We start from the raw sequence: 19,200 nt of genomic DNA on the forward strand, positions 1-19,200 counted from the left end.
TTTACTAGAAGTTCCTTATTTCTACTTCTAAAATTTTATTTTAATATTTTATACAAATGGTGTGGACTTTTTCCTTTTCTTTCGTTGCAAAAACGAAGGAAAAGTAAGGAACTATGTGTTAGATTTGCGTGGAGATAACCGTTAAGTACTTGCATAAATAGAATAGTTGTTAGTGTTAGAAAAGGTGCAGACTTTGTTCAACATGCCATGGCTTAAAAAATGTTTTATGGTAGCAGGATAAGAAATTTTAGAAAAAGTATAGTTGTTCTGTTTAACAACTAATGCCTAAATAAATGCCGAATAGCATAAATTTGGTCAGATAAATTTTTGGAGTGAAAGGTTAAACAGAAAAGAATTTATAAATAGTCTCCTAGTTGATCAGAATGAAATGTAATTTCTGTCTTCGGGAGCCAATTCCTACATCTTTACTATATGGTATAATTAGAGTCCAAATTTGAAAATAAAGTTCAACAACTGTTGAAAAATTGAAAATGTCTTCTTTTTTGACATTTGAAAAGTGTACTTTTTGTCTCCAACAACCAATATCTAAAGTTTAGAGTTTATTATCGATTGGGTGTGCGTGGTGGTCTTTTTTTACTTTTTCGTGGCGACTGTTTTGATAAAAAATGTAATGTAATATATTATTTTGTTTTTTTTATTTATTTTTTAATGATTTACGTCTTTTGAAGTATAATATAAAACGAGCAATAAGTCATTGAACATTTAATGATACCGGAGTTGGACCCAGAATAGTGATGGATGCCCAAAATTGAATTGGGGCGAAGGTTCCCATCTAACTACGAATTAATAACATTAATATTTTCAATCATTAATTTTTTTATATATTTTTTTTATAACAAATTTTTGTTTAATTTTCTTACCTAATGTAAATAAAATAATCACAAATACAAATTCAATGTTGCCAACATTCGATAATTTGTCACTAGTCCTGTACAACGTAATCTCTTCTAGAAGGCTACAGAACAAAGTTCAAGTTTATGTAGTGTAATTTTGGTTTTTAAGGAATGTTTTACTACTTATTTTTAATTAAATTAGGTAAGTACAAACGAGCTTATTACTAAAAATAATGAAAATTTGAATGGCAGAAAGAATAATGCCAATTTCAGTCATTATTCAGTGAAAATGTGGGGTCGTTTGGCTTTCGCCTAACAAGTATTGTTCATGGTTTTTTGGTTACTGATTCATTAATCCAGAAAGGAAGAAAGATGACTGATTTGGTATTATTCTTTCTTTCTTCACGATTACTGAGTCACCAAAAACAATGAACAATTAATGTAAAATCATCTCAAACTTTTTAATAATTTAAAGAAAAATTGTCTGATATATGTAAGTGATTTGTTTTAAAAATACTTTTAACAAAGAGCTCCTACAATTTTCAAGATATTGCATCTGATTCTTCATTAAACAGTTTATGAATATTTAAGATCAATTGCCTAGCAAACACCATCTAAAAAATATAGAGTATATTCTACAGCACGTACACTAAAGAAACGAAATGAATTATAATCGAACAGTTTTACAAAGAATTGTTCCACAGCAAGTTGTTGGTCCATTGATAGAAAAAAATCTAATCACGGACAAGTGAATTGAAAATGAAAGACAAGTTGAATTCACTAGTTTAACAAATGTTCCGTTTGCATTCTTAAAAGATGAGTAAGCTGTTCTTTGACAAACATTCATTTTTAACATGACAAGCCAAAATGACGAACAGTATTCAATTCATTGTCAACACGTCCTAGTAGTGATTTTATATTTTATTCCTTTCAACTCGTATGTATATGTTACATACGGTTAGATTTTATTGAAGACTAGCTTCTCAACCTTATCGCCATAAAAAGACCATTTCATGCATAAGAGTGATGAAGTCAATTTGGTCTGTCAAGTGGAAGTAACTTACGAAATTGGGTTTTCGGGAATTATTTACTGATGTACTTTTGTTAATGGTTAAAAAGAAAACATTTTGCAGACTTAAACAACAAAGTTAATCTCATTTCTAAGTGTAGTTTAGTACTAAGCTAACCAGACATATTTTTAAATAAAGTACTAGTATAATTAACCCGTAAAGTTAACATTGCTTTTGTTAGATTTCAAAATTATAATCTTTTGTGTATTAAAATTTATAATAAATCTTGAACGAATACTCAAGTTTAAATTATTTAGAGTGAATACTTAAAAGCAATGAATTAGGTTAATGTTCCTTGTTTTAATTTTTAACAGACAGATTTTTCATTCGAAAATTGAGGAGAAAACTGCCCTTAAAATTCATGAAATCACAAGTCTATAATTGAAATTAAAGTTTTATTTTATATTTATTTTTTAACAAAATGAACTTAAGAAATTCATTAAGATGTTAATTTAGATTTACTACCATCTGGTTTTATGTAAAAAATATTTTTCACTTTTCATTAACACATAGATTCGTCTAATTTGAAACTAAATGCTGAAAAGTAAAGCTCTGAATGAAGTTCATTTCGTTCTTGTCTTAGACTGTTTTTTTCTTGTTAATAATTGTTACTGTTCGAGACAACCACTAATTACTCTGACCTAGGAAGAGTCAAGTTAATTTCTCTCTTCTTGAAGACTGATCTGCATATTTTATATTTTCTTTGCTTCTACTAATTTTTTCTCCTCGACTACCTTCATCTTTGTCCGACAGGTAATCTTAATGACATTCCTGATTGTAACTCTGCCAAAAAGTAAATAATAATGAATTATCTTTGATTAGTATCTTACGTTAGATGATTTTTTTCCCTATTTCCGACTAGTAACAATATATTTCTATTTCTTATCTGATCTTTTTATTCTATCTAGTTAAACCTGGAAGAGTATTGTAACTAGTTATGAAATAGTTTGGCATCCCTGAAGGCAATTTAATGAACTAAGAATTGTATAATTGTATCTTCTCCATTATTATACCTCCGAATAACATAGTTAGTTATTTATTGTTCTACAACAACTCGTTTTATTGCCTTGAATCTAAAATTTGTATTTATGCCTTTATTTCCTTTACAAAATTTGTTTTTTATGAATTTAATCTAGTGTCCTTATAAAAATGAACTTGCATCCATATTAGAATTCCTTGCTTCGGAAATTGTTAAACGGAATATGATATTTTGCATATCTCGGAACATTTTTAATTTTTTTGCCTAGGACTATTTCATTAAACCTGCTTCGTTTACATGTAATATATATGTATAAAACTATCACATTACTTAGAATTTTTGTTGTTTTAATTTAATGTGTTATTTTATTAATACAAGCGATTCACTTGCTGCATTTCGGTTAGCACTTTAATATCTTTAAGTTTATTTAATTATTTAAAAATATCTATACATTTCTCCACACGAACCATGTACAAAAACCTGCAGAGTACAAAAAGATGACTTGGTTTCTAGGTCGAAAATTTGGCAAAAGAGATTAAAAAATTACGACAGATTTTCAATAATTAACTTTCCCTAGCAAAACTAGATGAGATAAAAGATGTTATTAAATATGACCTTCATAACAGTTTAGGGAACGCTTAGGATTGAACAGGGATAAAATATGCAGGAAAAATGGATAGAAAAACCTGTAGCTAGAGGAGAAATTAAGAGGAGGACATGTTTAATACTTTTTTGTCTTTAGGGAATGGAGGATCGTAGGTAGTTATTTCGCGGCCGAGTGGTTTAGGATACAATATCTAGAGTGGAAAGGAGTTTCAGCAAACGGTTATGGTTGAAAGAGTGTACGGGAATTATGAATGATATCTCATGGAGTGAGTCGATTCTAAACTGTTGAGGAATGTTTGTCGTATGTACTGAGAGTGTACTGTGTCAGGCTTATTGCATGTCAGGCTCTAGGCGTAGACCTGCTTAGAGTAATGTCGGCCTGATGACCACTTTGTGGTGGAGAAGTTGGTTTTGTATAGTCTTCTTCGAGTTTTGTGAGAGTATAGCGAAAAGTAGTCTGGTAGTCAGAGAACCGGAGTTCCATTTCTCTCCTGAACCTGTAGACGTTTGCGAGTTGGTTACCCAAGGTTAAGTATAATATTAGGTTCATTTATAAGTGACTAATTTGGTAAGACAGTTTATAAATTAACTAAGAACCATTGGGTGAATTGCCTCGCTTGTAAATTTTTCCGATATAATACATGTATTTCAAATTATACCAAATTCGTGATTGGTATAGTGTACAAACTTATCTTCTTTTTTTTCAAATAGGTTTTTGACTACCCAATTTCGCAAGATATTCATCGTAATTATGAAAATGTACTCCCAAACAATTGAGATACAAGGATGAAGTTTTAATTAAAAAATAAATAAAAAAGTACTTCTGAGATATCCTTACAATTCTTTATCTTTTGTTTTCTAATGAAAGAATCCAATAACCATTGGTGTTTTAGATCATTTCTTATTGGCTCTGGATCTGTCGGCTATTATTATTATTTTTTTTCTTTTTTAATAAGCATCAAAGAGAGATGACTTGAAAGCCGAGGTACTTTATCTTTGGTCACGACTTACTTTCGGCACGCTTTGTATCCCCAGGCTGTCCCGTACCAAGTTACCATGCGATATTACATTATAACTTAGCGGTATTTCTGTATCTGGATGAAGTTGTATGTATGTATGTGTGTGTATACAAAAAAGTAATAAATTTTTGTTCTTTTATTTTAATCATTTATCTTAAGCAGCCATAAAAAAAATATATACCTGTATTTCGTAAAAGTTTAGTAGTTTAAACTGGCTAGTTTAAACCTAATTTCGCTGTTATTATTTTTTTAAATTAAAAAAATATATTCCGAGTGTAAGTTAGTTTTGCCATCTTCCGCCTTTCTAAGTGCTGCTTTCTTGAGTAGTAATTTCGTTAAACCTTCCTTAATAATTAACAATTCTTGACAAGTGTTATTAACTATAATTAAGAAAAGAGGTTTTATTGATTATGACCGTAACGGAAGTACACTAATGATATACTTATTGAATTTGGATTCTCTGTCGGTATCCAGCCTAGTCCAATGCAAATAACCTTTATTATTATTATTTATAATAACACCAATCATTAAGGCACGCTAACAGTTATTTATATAATTAAATTGTCTTTGAAACTTGGAATTTATACTAAAAATACTTTGATTTTGGGGGGGACAGGGTATTTTTCGCCGTGACATTGATTAGATTTTTATTTTAATTAGACCTATAAACAAGGGAAGGGATTAGCTATGCGGTTAGCGTACTGGTGTCCCACGCGGAGGTCCCGGATTCGAATCCAGCTGCTGACCCTTAGATTTTCTTTTCCCAGGAGCTTCTTACAGCTCACTGGCCGGTGATGGACAGTGTTGTCTGTAAGAGGATTTTAGGTAGGGTAGATTTCTTTCTCACTCTGGGTACTATTTACGATTTCCAGGAAATGTGGGGCTATCTTCCCTTGGTCTATCGGCCCCTAATACTCTGCAGATGTTTTTTAAGAATGGGCCTTGTTATATCCTAAGGAATTTAAATTCTCAAGCAGTTCGAGATGGAAACATGTGAAGTCTAAATCTCTACACCTAAAAGATAAATCCATCTCTGATTATAGACGAAAGATAAACCAGTTTGGGATCTAATGGGCATGCGCACTAAGATGGATAAAATCAACAATCATTATTAATTTTATTAATGAACGCCAGTCATTAAAATTAATTTTGTAGCATAAAGAAATCATGTTGTAAATTTATTATTTTAACATATTCGATAGTCAATCCCTAATATTTCTCCATAATTAATCTTTTAATGAGGTAAACTTCCATAAAATTAAAGAGAAAAAAAAATTTAGTTAACGGTAACCGCCATAGTTTATCTCTCATGTGTAGTAATGTGGCCCGTTACTACCTATATATTTGTATGCGTGGACATGGTTGTAGGAGACTTGTTGTTATTGCAGAAAGTAACAAGTGTTCTTGAAAGTAAAGCTTCTGTAACTGCATACTTGATTAATGCCTTCATGGGAAAGTACATAAATTAGCATGTTTTTGTTATTGTTGTTGTTTGCACATACTTGGTATATAAATGATGTCTGTTAAACGCACTGACATAGACAATTACCTGTTATTACCTTCCAAATGTTATTGTAAACTATCATTTGTGGACTCCTATTGGTTTTATTTAAAAAAAAAAATGTAACTTACTTAAATAATGGAGCATCAATATTAAAAAAGTTTTCTCTTGTAATTAAACTTGTGACCTATATTATGCTCTAGGTAAATATTCTCTTTTACCATTTTTGTTTATTGGTACTTGAAGCGAATTTATAAATGCAACACAGAATCGCTTACGCAATCAAACTACCGCTGTCCTAAAAACTAATTTCCCTAGCAGATATTTTATAGATTAGTAGCGTAGCGTTGTAATTTCATCTCAATTGGCTTCTCCTAATGTGGTTCAATGTTAGTAGACAATTTTTTCAGTTTCCTTACTCTACTTGCCTTTGATTCGCAAGTTAAAATGCGGACAGATCAATATTTTAGAAATTTAGGCGAGCGAATGTCAGGGAAGTGGCACTTAGAAGAACCTTCCGTGTCCAAACATAAGACTCTTGGCTGCTGTTTGGATGGATCTCCTTCCTTCTGCGGCCCTCGGAGCTTTTAAAAAAGGAGAGATATTTTTACTTAGGGCCAGCATACGCCACAGTCTGTACTGGAAAAGCCCAAACGGCCCACCACCTAGCGCTCCTATCGGACAATAGTCCAGGCTGAGTGCTCTTGCCGACTGAATTCAATAACAATTATTGTATTTACTACAGATTTTGCATTAATTATCATTTTTTTAAAAAAAGAATAATAGTTCAGAATATTTTGAATGATATCCTTCAATTTTTTTTTTTTTTTTAATCATTTATTTAGTTACAATCAACGCATTTTGCGTTGTAAGCAACAATGATAACAATAAATATATATCAGAGTGGAGAAGTTACCCAGAGGTAACTCTCCAAAAACATTCTAAATTCTACTGACTCTCTTCATCAGAGAAGAGATCGCGAGGCCACTGCCTTTTAAGACGTCTGGAAGTGTTGTTTGGAAATATTCTGGAAGATAGATGTTGTATAAGTGGATGGTGATGTGTTTGAATGTTAAGATGGAATTTTCTGTAACGTGGTTTTTGCAACTTGTATGACGTAAAGAACGTTCAACGGTTTGATTGGTGACGTAGAAAGGAGCTTTTACTATAGAGCGAAGAATTTTAGTCTGCAAGGACTGGATCCTTTGCAGATTTGAGCGTTTGGTTGAACACCCCACAGTTCGATGCCATAAGCCCAGATGGGCTTTAATAAACTTGCACTAATAAGTCTTTTATTGTTCAGAGTGAGTTTTGATCTGTTGTCGAGTAGTCTTTTCAGTTGTCGGAAGCGTCTGTTCAGTTCTGTTCTCTTAAGAAATGAATGAGGATTCCACGTAAGTCTTCTGTCAAGGTAAAGCCCAAGGTAGCGGACTACGTTGACTACTGGTAAAGGAATAAGATTGTAAAAGACAGGAGGAAGTGTGATGCGTCGAAGAGTGAAGGTAATATTTTGAGATTTAGTTTCGTTCAGTTTGATAGCCCCATTTTTTGAACCATTTTTCTAAGGAGGTGAGGTGAGACTGAAGGTTTCTGTGAGCTATTATTGGATCTTTGTTAATAGATAAGATGGCAGTATCGTCAGCATAGATGAGAAGAGTAGTTTGAGGATGAGTAGGTATGTCTGAGGAGTAGATTGTGTACAGAATAGGGCTCTAGTATGCTGCCTTGCGGAACTCCAGCGTCAGCATGGCTGAATGGAGAAAGAATAGTTCCTACCTTCACTCTAAAATGTCTTGTCAGTCAAGTATGATTTCAAAATGAGGAAATAGGTGGCTGGAAGGATGCTCTTCAAAAATTAATAATGAAAAAAGAGAATATTTCTTTTAAAAATTAAAGCTATAACAGGCTGAATAAAAATAACTTGCTGATTTATTTGAGTGAAAATTAAAAGATGGCCGTTTTTGACAGCCATAATATTTTAAATTAATACAAAAGTTATTTGACGATGACCCAGTTTTAAATTTAAGCTAATAGAAACTAGGAACCACAATATAGGTTAATATAATAATAAATAATTAAAATTCACGATGAATGTTTGACTAAATGAACTTGTTATACATCAAGATTGAACTGGGACAGGGTTTATTATTTTTTAAAAAGGAAACGGTTCTTCATTTCTAAATTTCCTTTCACTTAAATTACAGTTATAAATTTCGTCTTTTTTTTAAAAAAAATAAGATTTACTTAGTTTTCTTTTGAATTGTCTTTAATATTATAAATGTCACATTGATGGAACTATTTTTAAAAAATAATAAATAAAGAATAGATAAAACAAAAACAAATAACTTCTATTAATTGTAGTATTTCCGGTTCAAGGGTGATCTGAATGTTATTGTCATATTTCTTGGAGACTTCTAAGGGAAATATTAAATTTCAACTTTCTGCATATACTGGCTTCACAGAACTTGAACCTTAGCCGGGATCCAGCTAAATCCCAGTATCTTAATCGTGCTGAAAGGCGGACAAAGAGAGATCGTTAGTATTATATATAAAATATAAATTTAAGTTTTTAAAGTTTACGAGTTTATGTGTGTGAACTTTATTAATTGGTGATTCTCACAATAACTGTCTTGGATTTGTCTTCTTCTTCTTCTTCTGCAATTAACTTAAGTTTTAAGTGTATAGGTAATTATAGAAGTACAAGTCAGAAAATGTTCATTAGACTGGCGTATTGTTTTTTAATCAATTATTTAATGTTAACCTGTTTGGTCTTCAAATGTTTTTTCTTTCAATTAGTGAGGTGAATTGTAAAGGTAAATTACTGCTTTTGATAAACTTTTCTAAAAAGAGTTATTTGAACTTTTTTACCAAGTTATTATAAACAGTTAAATAATTTTATGGCCGATTTTAATTTATATACCGTTATTTACAAAAAAAAAAGTTTTTACATCAATATTACCATCCCATAAAGCTAGCTGAGATAGGCTAATTCGAGCTAAAGTTAATTAGTGAACAAGAGTAATTATTACCATTGGATGATTTGTTTTGTTGCAATAACTAGTGGAAGTAATGTGATTGAATGAGGTGGGGAGTTGAGGGATGGTTGGCCACGCCCACTGTCACTATTGCCGCTACTGTGCTGCTGGGCTCATCTCTGGCGTAACTCATCTCTATAGAGGAGCATACATTACGGAAATAGAAGCAGGTATTATTCTTAGTTCAGATAGATTCTCCTTCACCAGAGGAAATTATGGGTCAAAAGAGTCTAGGAGAATCAAGTGATAGAGATGATACTGTGTTGAGTTAAAGTAAATGATATGCTAGATGCTAAGCATGCAATGTTCCCGTCAAAAGAACATTTTATAGCACTTGACAAACAAATTTGAAGAAAGAAGTTGTATGCCTCAAAGAGGAAATTAGAAGTATTAAGAAAAGCTGTGAAAGTCGAAAGCGAGTCCTGTCTGGTTTCAAAGAAGGTGATAATTTTGGTATCTCTGGTTAAGGAATTTTTTTGAGAAATGTCTTGTAATCGGTGAATGGTCGATAGATAGAGTATTCTCCAATGGACAGAGTCAAATGCTGCTGGTGGAATTGCCGAAATGGGCAGAAGTGTAGTTGGTCCTAAGTAATACACCGTAACTTTACGGGTCTGGATTAACAGAGAGACATGTCGCTTCAGGATAGGCAAAAAAGAAGTAGAAAGTTGGTGGAAGTTAAGAATATCACTGAGGAGTCATTGTTTGCTTTATATCAGCCGGAAGTACTTTTTGGGATAATGAGGAGGGCCTTACAGCGAAGGAAGAGCCATCTCGAACGTCTAGTACATTATTTTGGAGAAGAAAAAATAGACTGCGAGCTCAAAAAAGAAAGTACAATCACGAAGTGAGGTAGGTGTGAATGAGCAGGATATTGAATGTGTAAATTATGGAAATAGTTGCTCTATTTTAAGTTATAATGCGGCTGGAATCAGTAACAAATAAGTTACTCGAATATATATTAATTTTAATTAATTTTATAATTTAACTTTTTTTAATTTTGGTATTTTTTCCCCTTTTTTTGAGATATTTATGGAAGAAAAAGACCTACAAGGGATAGTTCCCAAATTATCGTGGATAGTATTAATTGTAATAATAAATTTGAAAAAAGTTTAAATTAAATAAATGAGGTTCTAAACTAATGTACAGAAAGATGTTCATATGTTTGTAGCCATGATAGTTCAATTACTTCCTAGTTTCAGTAAAACGTAAAGATAACATGGACGTTCGAAGGTCAACCAATTTCAAGCTAAAAATAAAACTTATAAATCTTTTTCGTATAAAACAGGTTTGAATCTGGTGAGAAGTACGATGTTGAAAGTAATAAGAAATGCAAACAGTTTGTGCGCATCAAAAAAGAAAAGAATTTTATTGAACAGTTACTAATAAATTAAAGGAGATTAATGACCTTCTAAATATTTGTTATTTAATTTAATTATTTATTGTGTGAGTGTGTGAGTGTAAAAAGGTTTATTCTTTTGTTTTGTAGAACATTTTCTGTTATTTTTAAATATCTCTTCTATGTACCTAAATGCTTAATTCCTTAAATAATTTTAACTGTATCCCCATACTAGACTGAAAAGACAAGAAACTAACCAACGCTACAAACTTCTCGCCAGACTACTTGACAAACGTTCGAAACTTAACCTACATAACAAAAGACTCTTATATCTACTGTTACTGCTAGCTATTTGGTTATACGGCATCGAAGTATGGGGGATCGACTAAGCGCACCAACTCACTACGCCTTCCAGACATTACAGTCAAAAATACTTCGAAAACTTCTTAACGCTTCGTTCTATGTATCTAACCTTACTAGAGCCATAATGACCTCAAAATCCCTTTCATTACAGATCTTGCTAGCAATCGTTTCTTCACATTTCATTCCTCTTCAGCAGCTCATCCTAACCCTCTCATAGAACACCTATCTATCTTCCTCCCACATTATCAGGCAATCCTCTAAGGAGATTGAAGAGAAGATAGCCTCTCGTGATCTTCTCTTATCGTGAGAGTAAAGCACGTTACTGGAGTGGCACCACTGGGTGCCTTCTCCACTCATGATTTCCTTTTATTTCTTTTCTCTTTCACCGTATTTGCTTGTTGCAACAACTGTTGCAGTGGTAAATACAATAAAAGATTTTTTTTAAAAAAAACTGTATTTAATTTTATGTTTTATTATTTTTTTGTATTATTCAATTTGATAGTTATTGAGTGCAACTTTGCAGATGGACTGTGTCAATGCACTTCGTTTTTTGTTTGAATCTAAGTTAGGTAGAGTTGAAAATGAATAATTAATAAAACCATATTATTATAATTATTATATGGAAGGAAGCCCGTTCGTTAATTTAAGCAGAAAACGCGGTTCTATAATATTTATTCCAGGAAATGATTATTGTTGAATACAATATTGATGAATATGTGATTCTAATTATTTAAAAAGGACGTAAGAAGAATATCCAAGGGTAAACTTACAAATTTTGACTTGATAATAATAATAATAATAAAAGAATAACATTTTGAGAGAATTGAGAAAATTAGACTAGAACATGGTTGGTGAAAACGTCTTTTGTGAGCACGTTCTATTTGTTCAAGGAAATATTATGAACTTGACAGACACATGTATAGACGCGCATGATTAAACAGCTTTGGACGGTTACCACAGTAACCAGAACGAATGCGTGCCCTCTCTCTCTCACACACACACACACACACACACTCTTTCTCTCCTAAACGAGAATGTTAATGAATGACTTGTGTGACTCCATACATGAAAGTAAACACAAATTATTTACCTCTCTGACCGCACCCCTCCATAAATAAAGGATTATCTACAATGTATAGAAAATTGATATAGGTCAGTATGTCTGTAGTAGATTGATTATCAGTTTTGTATCTATTAGTTTCCTTTTTACCATTTATTTATTCTAAATACATTTGCATCTTTTATTTTGTATTTATTTTGTATTTTTTAATAAAAAGACATTCATTTTCAAAAAGATGAATGAGTTCAGAATTACCATAAATTCAAATAAGCAGACTATAATGTTATATTTTTGCACGACATGATATACCAAAAAATAATAAAAATGCACACAGTTGCAATTCTACTGTAGCGGAGTATTGACTTGTTTAGATTTCACAATTCCACTCTGTATAGTGTGTGTATATACCATGTTAAATCTGAACTTCCTTTAAAATTCAGAGAACATTACGAATCTAGGGCATTACCAAAGATAATGATGGCTGCACTGCGAACGTTACCAACATAGAATATTAAAACAGAAATAGAAACGTTTTGGTACATGGAATTTCTGTGATTATCTTTTTGTTTTTAGCTTCTTTACTTTTCTTTTACTTTTCAGTTTTGGAATTTTTATCCTTAAATACTCGTCTTAGGATCTTCTGAGTTCGGGAAAAAAAGTTTTATTTTTATTTTAATTTTTTGGTGCTTACTCTAGTTAGTACAAAAATACAGCTATAGTTTTCCGAGCACCCTATATCTATATCCGATTTTGGGGTCCCTAGAATCAGAAATGGTTTCCACTTTACTTTGAATTGTCCTTTGGGTATTACTAAGGATATTGTTCATAGCCAATGTTCTTACTAAATACTTTAGTAGTGTTTAAACTTTTCGTTAAAATTATAATTTCAAAGAAACATTTTCAACCGGATGTACCACTTTAACTGATCGTACTTTTTTTTTGAGATTTATTTCGAAAAATAGTTTTGACACTTATTATTCACAACTTCCGTTTAGAACATTCCCCCCCCCCACCGCCACCACACTTACAGTAAAATGGTCACTTTTGGAAGAGCAGTGGAGCTTGGCTTGTTTCTCTTTTAAAACTGGCATTTCAGCGTAATTTACGGTCATTTTGTTTTGTCTTCTTTTTTTTTTTGTGCAGAAACTGCTTTAATCCCCACCAGCTCTTTTTTATTTTATTTTCACCTGACGTAATTTATTGCAAGCCTACTGCTTCAACTGGTTATGAAAGGCGAACGAATATTCAATTTATAAATATACTCGTATATAAAGATTTAAAAAATAATTAATTTTTATAAATAATAAAACTATAAATTAATAATTCTATTTTTGTTAAAAATATAATTTCCTAAAAGGTAAATGGAACACTGATAGTTCCTATTTCCTGTTTGAACCGGATATACTTCCTCTTTCAATAGTCTTTTATGATATTATTTTTGTTGTCTCCCTATCTCTGTAATAAAAGTAAAAAATGAATCGAACATTGTTGAAGTTCATAGTTAGTTGCAAGTTTAGGACACAAATTTATGATTGCGTCTTGCTCAAAAAACTGCCATATGATTTTGTTCACTGGTAGATAGATAGATAGATTCTACCGGGGGAATTGGCTATTCAGCCTACGCCACCGCGACACCCCAAGGATCTATTGTGGCACCCCCCTAGTTGGAGACCCTCCCCCTATCCTGTCCTTAACCGAACTGTGGAATTGGGGGGGGCTCCCAGGTGGTCAATCAGAGCACCTGCCATCAGAGCACCCTCTCGAGTTCTTCTTGCCTTAAAAGCCTTAATAGGTCCGAGAGAGGGCCCTGGCTGAGGCTTGTTGGCACCAGCTTCTCTTTGCCAAAGAGGCGGTACCTTAGCCAGACCAGCCCCTCGCACTGACATACCACATGCAGTGCCGTCTCCTCTTCTTCCTGACAAAACCTACACAGGCTATCCGTTGCCAGGCCCATGCTTGTTCACTGGTAACTTCTAGATTATAAATCAATAATTTTCTTCTAGCGCCGAATTTGTGATTTATTTATATTTCACTTCATATTAACATTACCCACATTTTCAAAAACTTTACCATGTTACTAAAATGCTAGTTTACAGGGTAGTTGTAACCTTAATTTAATTTTATTATTATTATTTTTATTTATATTTATTTATTTAAGTCCAAGGCAGGAAGTTTATATGATAATGCCAATAAGGCGCAGATCTAGAGGGCGGTACTGTATTTTAATTCTGTGACGTTTGTATATTTTTGATTTTTTTTAAAAATTATCTTTTATAAATATGATACGTATCAAGGAAGCGGAAGTATGATTTTTTTTTTTTGTATGAACGAGTTCAATGTACACTATTTTCTTTGTTCCTTTTGTCATAGTATTGTTTTGAAGCCCCATTACAAAGGAAGTTGTTTTTGGCTAAAGTATTGTTAAGTTTTCCAAGATAGAACTTATCAGTTGAAGAATTTTGATTAACGAGGTTGTTAATACATTCCGAAATCCTGGTACTTCTATAGAATCTTCCGCTGTAAACATGTTTTGGAGTTTGGAGTTGAAAAAATCGATAAATAAATTGAACAGAATTGTTTTCCCACTCAACTATTATATTCTAATTGCATTTTCATTAGTTTTTCGGATCTGCACGTTTACATAAATAGTGAAATTTTGACATCTTTACCGCGGCAAAGCAATAAAAGAGAGGTCAGACGAGGCGTTTCAGAGAGAAGTTGGCCAGAAAGTGAAAACCTCAAAAGTGTCCATTCAAACGTGACTTCCACTTCTTCTTCATCCACCAAGTGTCATTTCTGGAAGGGGGTACTCTCCTTTTGGCCCTCATAAAGATGTTGAAAGAATAAAAATACGTCAAATTGAAGATAGGTAATCACAGTAATTTCACAGTCGGTGGGAACAATACTTCCTTTACTAAACCCGTGTTGAATGAAAATACATCGAGTAGACCACAGGCTCTCGATCTGTCTAGTACGGAGTGGGTGTTACCCTCTTCAAAGTGGGTTTCTTGTTTAACAACCATTTAGTGTATGGTTAATAAATGATATAGTAAATATGGACTAGTTCTACGCTTCAATAGGTTTTATACTCAAGTCAGTGCGGTAGTTGGTGAAATGAAGCGTGAAACATACTGATTTACAAAAGCACCATATCTTCAATATAATTTATTTTTTAATCTATTCTGTACTTACTAATTGGCCCTGTACGTTCTAGACCTCGCCAATAATCTGGAGCAAGCTTGCACCATTTTACGTCATTATCTTAAACCCTTATCGTTGGTAATCCTCAGCTTCCTGCTAAGTCTTCCATTTCTCTTGACCTTGACCTATTCTTTGGCCATATATGGTCACAGATTACCGGAAGAGGAAGCTTTATAGAAATCCCGCGGCATTTTTTCCTTTTCCCCGCACAAAAAGCTCCTCTTCGACTTCCTTTATCAGAGTTTGTCTTTCTAGCATTACTTAGTAACACTTTGAATCTCTTCCATTAGTTATGGATTTTCGACACCAACTTTTTAATCTCATTCTTGAAGAGGCTTGAAACTGTTTCTCCTCTGGTTGCCCCAAGTCGTCGTGGTCTAATTTCATTAATCTGTACGAACATCCGGTTTTTTGAAGTGTTACGGTAAGTGCTGACCCTGTTCCGGTTACCTCATCTGCGTGATTCTGTAATATATTGTGTTTCCAGAATTCATTTTTTACTTTCTCTTTATTTGATTAGTTTCATTGGGAAGATCAACCTATGGTAAGGTTACCAGATTTTTTACCTGAAATCCGGTGACACCTGGCCCTCCATGTATACAGGATGATTGTATCGTTACTGTTTTCGTCCACTGATAAAGAGTTCAGTTTCTCAAAGTAAATTCAATACTACTATTACTATACACTATAAATATAATTATTAATACTTGATAAAACATAATATTCTTGTTCTCATACAATTAAAGTCACAAGTATTTTTGTGATGAATGTATTTTTTGTAATATGTCATCTCTTGAACTAAGTTTTGTAGCAAATTCTTGCACAAGTTAGTAATGATAGTTAACCGGGGACATTCCGGGGACACTTTTCAATCGGGGACAGAAGTACGAATTCGGGGACTGTCCTCGGGAAACGGGAACGCCTGGTAACCATAACATACGTTGGCTAGTTTCTACTAATCTCTAAGAATCAACTCTATGATTCAGCGTATACTGGATTCCATTGCGGAGATGCTGGGTTTCAAATCTAGCTTCTAGCTCTTGGATGTTTATCTTTGTAACGTGCTCCTTAAAGCTCACTGTCTGTAACGAGAGAGCACTGACCAGAGGCTGGAAATACGCGGAAAAAAACGCTCCGGGCGCTAATGACCTTTGGCGTTGATGCGCCTTAAATTAAAAAAATAATAAAAAAATCCAGTGCATATTTATATTACTTTAATAAAAAGGCACTTTTATGACCGTTACTAATTTATTTATTGTCGAAGAGCATATTAAATAATTAAAGATGGAATAAGACCGTAAAATAATAATAATAATAATAATATTAATACTGCATGTCGGTTACTATTAATGGTTTTTAAATTATTCGAATTTTATGTATTTATTCTTTAATTAATCGTCCATTAATTATAACTTAAAAGATATACGACCTAAAGGTTGTCGATCCTTAAATTTACAAGTAAATAATTCTTTCTTTCAAATAGCAATGAATTGTAAAAGTAATATGGATGTCCTAAGCAGTTAATTAAGAAAGAAAGAATAAAAAACTTTTGTTTTCTTCTAATTATTACATTGTTTGCTGCAATGCACTAGTTTATTACATGTAATCTTTGTTAGTGTTACATATTTTTATTACAAATTATTAGTTACAGAGGACTTGACGTAAAGTGAAACTAACATTAATGGTAGTTTTTGTTTTTAATTTTATTTTTCTTTCTTTTCACTTTTTGGATTTTACTTTCTCTTGTTCTTCTAAGTGGAATGATGGCAATCGTTCAGATTTTAGACTTAACGAATTTCTACCCGGAAATCATATTCTGAGGTCTGTGGATGATGATGTTTCAGTATAATTCAAACCTAAAAATGGCTAGGTGCAATTTATGGCTGCAGTAGATAATTGCCAAGTCTATAGGAACACTTAAAAGTGTAGAAGAATAAACGGTTAAGCGAAATTCTTCAGACGGTTGGATTTTATTTATTTTTATTTTTAATTTAAGGCACGACAACAACTGAGTACATTAAAGCCCTAAGTCTTTTAAAGCCTAGTACTGCTGTGTTCTCTCGTTTCAGACAAACATTACCGGACAGTGAACTATAAGAAGCTCCTAGGAAGAGAATAACTAATGGCCAGCAGCTGGGATTCGAACCCATGACCTCTGCGTTAACTTCCTATTGTTATTTTAAATACTTTTGTTTTAAAGATTTTCCTATAGATTGATGGTTTACTTGTTTCGCTCAGAAAATAGCTCAGTTTGTTTTGTTTTTGCTAAGTAATTGTCCAAGCTAAAGCTGCTACATCCGGTTACATGAACAATTTTGGATGCTCAACTGGACAGATGACACGGTGTAATAGATGACATGCTGTGTTTCAACACGTATCTTCAAGCGATCTAAATTACAACAAATCTATTTTTTTTATTTATTTTCTTCTGCCCGTAGAAGAAAGTACAGAGTAATAGAGTAATAGTAGAGCTATCCAAACTTCGTGGCTAGAAACGCTGTTATCCGTTCTTAGCTTTTTTTTCATAGCCTAAAGCTGTCCGTTCAGATTTTATCACAAAGCTTTCATTGAATAACAGACGGTAATTGAAGTTGTAAGTTTCATTGGCTTGGATAGACCAGTAATTGTTACTTTCACCTTAATTTCGAACGTGTCTAGTTTTCTAATTTGGATTTTTCCAAAAAAAATATGTTATGTGCTTCAAAACTCTTAAGTCAAATTAGATTAGGGGTTGTCAGAAACTGAGCTCAATCAGTGCTGCGTTCTAATCTATTAAAGTAAAGTGACGTTTTTATTGTACGTCCTCCTGAAGATCTGTAGGTTTTGTTCTTCTAGACGTGAGAGTCTTCCAAAGGGGCCAGAAGTAGAGGATAGGTATATGCTTCCCTCTCACTCCTTGGTTCCCAGTTTACCCACAAATGTTCTCCACAAATATTCTAAAGAAGGTATCCTAAATTGAAAAGTTCAGAGGATTCAGAGGGTGATCTACATACCATCTAACCCTAATTACCTCCAAGGCATTCCAGAGAAACACTAAGATTGTCGGCAAAACCTCCGAGTTATAGAAAGGATGCTCCTTTAGAAATAACTTATCTCAGGACTTCATTTATGCAAGTGTGAGGTCACCAGGACGTCATGGGATTCTCAATGTTAGCTTTCCCTATGATAGATCCTTTGTATTCTCATATTGATATAAGATGGTGATATGGTACGTATTCATTTCACATGGAGATAAAAAAGGCTGGCAGAAGTATGGGCCTTCGTGTAAACGAAAGTAAGACCAAATTTTTTACAAATGATCAAAGGTTTGAAGGTCCCCTTCAGAGTCGGCGGCTACTCATTTGAGAAGGTCGACAGTTTTGTGTACCTGGGATCTCTAGTAACTGCTAGTAGTGACGTCTAGAGCGAGATCAGCAGGAGGATCATATCCGCGAATAAGTGCTACTTTGGTCTTTTCTAGGCACATGAGAAGTAAGTTGTTGGACAGGGCAACCAAGCTAAGAATTTATAAAACTTTTATTCGCCCTGTCCTGGTATATGCCTCCGAAATCAGGACAATTACGAAAGCTGATGAACAACGACTTTTAATATTAGAAAGGAAAATACTGCCGTAAGATCTTCGGCCCACAATACGTGAGAACACGGCTTGGCGACCCAGAACAAACAGAGAGCTGTATGCTCTAACGAATATTATAGCGTTAATTAAGCTAATCTGGCTTAGATTAGGGCTGGACATGTCGCAAGAATGGCCCACGAAGAGATCCCGTACAGGCTTCTACAGGAAGTCCCTGACCGCAAAAGGAGAGTTGGGAGACCAAAGCTAAGATGGTTCGACAGTGTGACGTAGGATGCCAGGCAGTTACGAACTGGAAACTGGATGGCGGCTGCAAGAGAGAGGGACGACGACTGGAGGAGTAAGATCGAGGAGGCCAGGACCCAACTAACTGGGTTGTAGTGCCATTGAGAGAGATTCAATTCACATATTTGAAAAATAATTTATCTAGATTCCCGATTTAATTAGAGTTATAGTAATTTTTATAGAAGACGAAATATTCTATTACTTATTTCATGTAAGTAAGTATAATATCCCGTGGGTTCTATCCTTGAGAAAAAGGGCAACATCCTTTCATCTAGAAGTCGTAAACCTTTTTTTTATATTTTACCCATGCAAAT

At 33.3% G+C, this 19,200-nt stretch overlaps 1 protein-coding gene across 2 annotated transcripts in view; it reads left to right on the top strand.

Annotated features, from left to right (window-relative positions):
* The first annotated feature begins 907 nt into the window (after positions 1-907).
* Positions 908-19,200, top strand: part of LOC141453071 (uncharacterized) — a 33,047-nt gene continuing 14,754 nt past the window's right edge. Inside the window, exon 1 of one of the 2 annotated variants that reach the window (XM_074125807.1) lies at positions 908-1,056. The gene's annotated coding sequence lies outside the window, so the exon portion shown is untranslated. Of the gene's footprint in view, positions 1,057-8,542; positions 8,565-19,200 lie in introns of those variants that run through there. The other variant, XM_074125810.1, reaches the window with a different exon arrangement.

Source organism: Rhodnius prolixus, unplaced genomic scaffold, assembly GCF_049639745.1.
Source record: "Rhodnius prolixus isolate KJV_2025 unplaced genomic scaffold, Rpr scaffold_3, whole genome shotgun sequence".
In the NCBI taxonomy this organism is placed as follows: Eukaryota; Metazoa; Arthropoda; class Insecta; order Hemiptera; family Reduviidae; genus Rhodnius; species Rhodnius prolixus.